We start from the raw sequence: 7,234 nt of genomic DNA, 5'->3' as shown, positions 1-7,234 counted from the left end.
TATATATATATATATATATATATATATATATATATATATATATATATTTGTAAATAGAACATGAGTGGAAAACAGATGATACATAGAAGGTCCTACCAGAATGAAATTAGATTCATGAATTCAAAGACTGAATATATTCAGTTTTAGGCTCCTGATATGAGCATCACAAGTAATCCCCCAGATGCTCTTCCTTTCCACCCCACCCCCCTTTCATATAACTGGAGACACCTTTCCCACCAAACCACTCTGCCTCACACCCTCTGCATTGGGCTCATTCATTCATTTATACACCCATCAAATATTTAACTGAGCTGATAACATGTGCCAGGCACTGTGCTTGGCGCTGGGGATACAAATGAATACTGTATCGTCTTTGCCTCCAGGATTGTCCCGAGCCAGCCCTGAGCACGGGATCACCGTGCCCTTCACAGCAGGTAAGTGCGGTGTCAGGGGACTGGCAAAACGTCAGGCCAAACATTTTCTAAGGTGAGAGTGACAAAAAGATCCTATTCTAGTTCAGGAAGATGACAACTTGGGAGCCAGGGGGCCAACGGGGCGGAGGGCACCGAGGACCCTCTGGGACTGGCTATGCGGAGGCCCGGGCTACAGTCCTGGGGTCGGGTGCTCGGCGGCCGAGATGCGGGTACAACGATGACAGCCGGGCGCGAGTCAGCTGAGGGGTGTCACCGAAGGGGCAGTTTGAGGAGACGGTTGGGGTGGATCTGGGGTGACGCCCAAAGGGATGTTTGGTCTTTGGGGCTTGAGGCTTCAGTGGATGGTAGAGGTGAAATGTCAGGAGGAAGGAAGGTGGGAGTGGACCGGCAGGGTGGGGATGAAGAGCCACTGAGAAGGGCTGAGGGGAAGGGCGGCGGCACAGAGAGCTTTCCCCTAAGGGATTGTTTGGAACGTGAGGGCAATGGGTCTTCCGGACCCCGCCAGCCCCCAAAGAAACGTCCCTACCTCGTTTCTCTTCTCAGCGTGATCCTACGGTGCCCGCGGCGTTGGTGGAGGCTGCGGCGCGGCCGGCGGCGTCTCGCGCCCCTCTGGGGTCGCTTTGCAGCTGGGACAGGCCGGCGTCCCCCTCCTCTCCAGACGGGTTGGTAATGTCCGGTTCCCCCTGCAGCCGCGGCGCCGATGGTCCAATCTGGGTTGCCCTCAAGCCGCCCCTCCGGACGGCGCGTTGGTTCTGTCCTTCGGGCCCGCGGTGTTTGGCCCACCTCCCCCGCTTCTCGCTGTGATGGGTGCAGCGAGTCACGCGCAGAGCTTTCCCGCGAGGGGAGCGGCGAGGCTTCCGCTGTGGCCCCGCCTTCTGCGGCCCGCGCCCCGCCCCTTCGGGGCGGTGCGCGGCGAGGCGCGCCTCGAGTCTTCGGGAACCCAGGTGACCCTGGGCGTGGGCCTAATGGCTTCGAAGACAGGTGTATCTGCGCACCCACTTTCGCCTAAAGCAGCAAGTCTCAACCCTGACACCTCAGTAGACCTTCTTAAGGAAAACGGAAAATGAAAACAGAGCAACAAAACCAAGGCCTGACCTCGGCGGAGACGGCTGAATCAGGATCATTGGGATGGGAGTGTAGTGGTGGTTCGGAGGCCCCAGGCTGTGATATTTTTAAAAGTACCCCATGCGTCACCAGGTTAAGAATCTTGGTAAAACCTGGAACTGTCAAAGACTCTCTCCTTTGACCCAAACTTTAGGATCCTCTGAGTTCTCTGCTGGACTAGGCCTGACCTTGGGCTTCCCCATAGAATCCAGTTTGAACAAGAATCTTCCTAAGTCAGTTTAGTTAGAATCCCCCACCTTTGGTATCTGACCACCCTTTGTATCTTACCACCCTGGTCTGCCTTCAAGCAAGAATTCTGTTGAGACCCTTTAGCAAGAATTCCCCTTACCCCTGATGTATCCTCTTAGCAATTGCTATCTATAGTCTGAATGTTTGTGTCTCTCAAATTCACACATGGAAATATCTCCAAAGGTGATGGCTCTAGTAGGCTGGGGCCTTTGAGAAGTGGTTGCAACGTGAAGGTGGCACCCACATGAATTGAATGAGTGCTCTTATGGAAGAGGTCTCTTAGAGCTCCCTAGCCCAATCCTCTAGGTGAGGATACAAGGGGAAGTCTGCTGCCCAGAAGGGAGCCCCTCACCCAACCAAGCTGCCACTCTGATCTCTGATTTCTAGCCTCCAGAACTGTGAGAAGTAAATTTGTTGTTTATAAGCTACAGAGTCCGTGGTATTTCATTATAGCTGCCTGCACAGACTAAGACGGTAATTTTCTATCCACTGACCCCTATACTGCTACTTGGCTAGAAAATCCCCCCTGTTCTTGTTGGTGTCTGAGTTGAGCTCAATCTCTCCCCCATTTGCAAAATCCCATTTCACTGGTCCCCATACCTGTTGTGATGCCCTTTAAGGTCTACCTTACCATCTTTAACAAGTGTCATGAATAACTTTTTTCTTTAAGAGAACTCATGCTCTTCCTGTTCCTCATGGAAGGCAGGATGTATGTGGGACATTGAGGATCCTGCTGTCTCTTCCTGACAAAGGTCAGTGGGGGATGGGGTGGGAGGTGGGCAGGTGGTCATTCAGCAAATAATATAAATTCCCTGGGTTCCATGCTTCGTGAAAGTTAGAGACTGAGACCATATGCATTCACAGGGTTGTTGGCTCACAGTCAAGGAAGCAGATAAATGTCATGCTGTGTAATGCATCCTCAGGCTTCACAGAAGTGGTGTGAACGGAGTTTTGAAGAATGAATGGTAAAGGGTGTAGGGGAATCAGCATGTCCAAAAGAACACAGGGGCAAAACAACTGATATGCTTAAGGTGTGGGGTATAATGGAGAGAGCACAGCAGATACAGTCAGGGGCTTTTGAAGAGCTTCCTATGATACACTAAAGAGTTGGGACTCATTCTGTAAACAGTGGAGAGACACTGAAGGGCTTTATGCAGTGGGAGGAATGACAAATCAAATTTGAATTTCAGAAATAAAATTCTGGGGGGGGGGGGGCGGTGATGTGGAGAAGGCTAGGGAGATTGATGAAAAGTTGTATGCTTGTACAGTTAGGTGGTCCAGGGTAGAGACTTAATCCAAACTAGGCCAAACAGAATCCCTTCCCTGAGAATTTGGAATTGGGGGAGAACTATACCCTTATTCATAGTTGGACTCACAATGGAAACTGAGATCTGTGACCATCTTTTACTTGCCAAATGGCCTGAGTAGCAAAGAAAAGCAGTTTGCTGAGAAGGATCAATCTGTTTCAAAGAAAGGAGCCAAGTGTAGACACAAAGAGGTTCCTGGGGGGCTTTCCAGCAGTGTGTTCCACTTTGGAGGCTCAGCTCGACTTCTACCCTGGGTTCATGGCACATCTTTCTATCATTTCATATAGTCTCATTTTTGTCTTCAATAAACAAAGATTACTTCCTGTTATTTGTGTTATGAGCTAATTTTTGAAAAGGTAAAATCATGAGTCTTATACAAATATAAAATAAACACGTATTAAACTCACTAATTAGTGAGGGGGCTAATAAGAAACTAAAACCGGTTCAGATGAGGATTTGACTTTTATAAGTGTATATTTTCTACCAGACAAAATTAATTTGCATCATCAGGAACAAGAATCGTTTGCATTGTCATGGATAGAAACATTTTGCATTATTACCAGTATTCAAACAGATTTGCACTTTCAAATTTCACTCTAGTAAGAGCATGGATATTGAGTTACAGGAAAGTAAAGAAACCAACTGAGACTCTGTAGTAATTATAATGAGAAGTGAGAGGATCTGAATTAGGGCAGTGGCTGAGGAGTTAGATAAAAGGAGATAGATTTAAGAGAGATTTAGAATATAGAATCAATAGGACTTAATGCTTAATTAAATGTGTTGTTGGGGGAGCCTGGGTGGCTCAGTCAGTTGAGGTTCCGACTCTTAATTTCTGCTCAGGTCATGATCCCAGAGTCCTGGGATGGAGCCAGGCATCAAGCTCTGAACTGAGCATGGAGCCTGCTTTTAAGATTCTCTCTCTCTCTGTCTCTCCTCTTTCTCTCTCCCTTTGCCCCTCTCCTCCCACTGGTGCCCACTAAAATAAAAATAAGTAAATATTAATAAATAAATAAATAAATAAATAAATAAAATGTGTTGTTGGAGGCAGGGCGTAAAGTTGATCAAATGACTATGATGACTCCCAGGGTCCTCCAATGCTGAGTCTTCTCTAAACCTCTGAACGTATCTTGGATATGTATCTTGGAGCTAGAATTGCAGGGAAATGTTGGGGCTAAGAATTGTGCCCTTGGGGTACCTGGGTGGCACAGTCGGTTAGGCTTCCAACTCTAGATCTTGGCTCAGGTCATGATCTTGTGGTTCATGAGTTTGAGCCCTGTGTTGTGCTCTGCAACTAATGGTGTGGAGCCTGCTTGGGAGCCTGCCTCTCCTTCTCTCTGTCCCTTCCCTTCTTGTGCTCTCTAAACAAACCAACGAACAAACATAAAAATGTTTTTAAAGAATTGCTCCCTTGTTTCTCTTCTCCTGGCAGTGGTAAATAAATTATTTTTCCTGCAAGTTCCTAAAGAAAAGGTGCAGGGTGAGCCAGATGGTTCTGTGACCTTGCCCTGTTCCTAAAAGGCTGTAGATGAGGAAAAAGTCTAAACTTGGCCTATATAAACTGGAATTGCCTCTGGGTTTTTGCTATTGGCAAAAACGGGGAAAAAGATGTCCTTATGGAACCCAACTTCAGAAAGCCCCTCATGGGGTTCTTTCCTGCAATGAAATAATATCTTTGTTTCTCTTTGGACATCTGCTTATGCTTTTGCTACAGGCTAAGTATCTTGGCTCACTTACCTTCATACAGCAAATCATGGCCACTTTAAAATGGAGGCCCCACTTCCCGAAACTGTTCTTATCACTGACTTAGTTTCCCAGAGTTCTAATTCTAATTTCTAGAGAGAGAGAAGCTATAGTGAGTTATAGATCCACTCTTGGCCAGTTGTGGCTAGGGGTAGTGGAGTCAACTGGCACCAAACATGACCACCCAAATTCACCCCTTCACCAGGGGCTGTGTGGAGAGAGTCAGTAATCCATGAATTTCGTATCCTGCTTTTCAGAGAAGAAGCCATTGGGTAAATCCATAGGATCATTTGACAAACCAGTGCTTGCATCTTTGGTAGTCAACCCATGTTGTCCTTTGAGTCTACCTTCAAAATATATCCTCTAATCATCTACTTATTTCTCCACTGCTTCTATCCTCATCCAAGCCACCACCATGCCATGCCTAGACAACTGTAATTGCCTACTAAATAGTCTCCCTGATGTCACTTTTGCATCCCTATTGTCCAGAGAGTGGCCTGAACAATCTTCCAAACTGGCTTTAAAGCTCTCCACTGTTTCCCATCATATCTATCAAAACACCCTTCTCTTTGTGCATCATGTTTTGTCTACATTGGCGTCTTTTTCCTACACACAAAGATAGCTCCTATCTTAGGGACTTTTAACTAGCTATTTACTCTGCTTATAATGTCTTTCCACTATATTTTTGCAAGGCTAGATCTTTCTAGTCATTTATGTCTCATTTCACATGCCACTTCTTCAGAAAGGCCTTTTATGACTACTAAATACAAAGTAGCTCTCCCTTCCTTCTCACAGTCCCTCACTATTAAAGTATCTTCATAGCACTTATTATCTGAATGATCTTGTTTACTTTGTTATTGTTTCCCTTAATAGAATGTAAGATCCATGATAGTAGAAACCTTTTTGATTTTTGGCTTTCACTGTATCTCTACATTGAGAACAGTGCCCAGATCATAGTAGATGCTCAGTAAATACTTGTACATGTGGATGAATGTGATGAAGAGAGAGAGAGAGAGAGAGAGAGAGAGGGAGAGAAATTGGAACCTTGAAAGGATGGGATTTGTGGGATAGGGATGACTATAAAACCATTTTATTTTGTCTTCCACTCTTTAAACCCACTCCATAAGACTGTACACTTCATGAATTTTCTGGTCATTTTCAGGTAGCAACCAGTACTTGTCACTGCTTCACTTTATATATATAACTTCACTTTATATATATAGCTTCACTGCTATAATTAAAATAGCCAGACTAATAAAATAATTCTTTAAACTTCAAACTTTAAAATTATGGCTTTTCCTATCTCTCAGCTTGGCCCTACTATAAATGCCCATGTTTAGTGGGAAAAGGGGGTGAGGATTAGTAGATGTCTATCTTTTCTCCCTTGCTTAGCTTGCTAGCACTCTCAGAGTTTGAGCAGGGTGGAAAGAGATGAGGAAGGTTCTTACTGGGCTAATACTACCACAAACTAGTTTTAGTGCTTGACAAGTATCTAAAGCTGACTCTCAAGGAGCCCTTTTGTAGGTTTTTCGGTGACACCCTCTCTGTTGATTGAGCTATTTCTCCTATACCTAGTTACTTTAATATGGGTGAATTCAGCTCTAGTTGGTCACTTACAACTCCTTTAGAAATCTCTATGAATTAAAAAAAAACTTTACTTAAGTTTACTTTACATACAATAAATTTGCATATTTTAAGTGTACAGTTTGATGAGTTCTGACAAATATATACACCCAGGTAAATACTTCCAAAATCAAGATATAGAAAATTTACCTCATGTTCCTTCACAGGCAGTCAAACCCTCAGGCAACCTTTTATCTAATTAGAAATATCTAACCATTTGACAACAGATCTATTGCTTCCTTCTGCTGACATCTCAACTTTTCAGATCCTGTCTCTCTGACAGGATAAAGAAACCCTAATTAGGTCTGTTACATGGCCCATATGTGGTCTATGGGGAGTACCCATGCATCCCTTTGTCCTGAAAAATAATGGGGGCATAGGCCAGTCTCACCAGCCACCTCTTTTTGCTCTTCCATAAAAAAGGTAGCTAATTGTTCTCCTGCTTTTTAGATTTTCCAGGTATGAGTTAGGTATGAGTTCTCTGTAACCCCAAACACATCATATCAATTTCTCCAAAGAATTTCCTTAAAACCCTCTCAACTTGAACTGAACTTGGGATGGGACTCAAAGTCCATTAGTAATTCTCTCTAAAGATCCCTTATCAATGTCTAAATTTCTGGCCTTTTTCTCAAGGTGGGTGAGGTGATTAAAAGTTGCACACTTATTTTTCATACCCCCCTTTCCAAGTCTTGCATGATCATCTCACCCTTCAGTTTGGAACGTGGCATGTACTGTCTTGGATCCTCAGCAGAGACTGAGACTCAAATCTCCCAAGAT

At 44.6% G+C, this 7,234-nt stretch overlaps 1 protein-coding gene across 3 annotated transcripts in view; it reads right to left on the bottom strand.

Moving 5' to 3' along the window:
- The window catches only part of RUSC2 (RUN and SH3 domain containing 2), a 65,103-nt gene extending 63,589 nt beyond the window's left edge, over positions 1 to 1,514 (bottom strand). For all 3 annotated transcript variants that reach the window (XM_049625896.1, XM_049625890.1, XM_049625881.1), the window contains exon 1: positions 961 to 1,514. The gene's annotated coding sequence lies outside the window, so the exon portion shown is untranslated. The remainder of the gene's footprint in view (positions 1 to 960) is intronic.
- Positions 1,515 to 7,234: the final 5,720 nt, after the last annotated feature.

The sequence above is a fragment of the Panthera uncia genome, chromosome D4, assembly GCF_023721935.1.
Source record: "Panthera uncia isolate 11264 chromosome D4, Puncia_PCG_1.0, whole genome shotgun sequence".
Classification (NCBI taxonomy): Eukaryota; Metazoa; Chordata; class Mammalia; order Carnivora; family Felidae; genus Panthera; species Panthera uncia.
The sequence above is the reverse complement of the archived record's forward strand: the minus strand, read 5'-3'. Positions and strand labels throughout refer to the sequence as shown.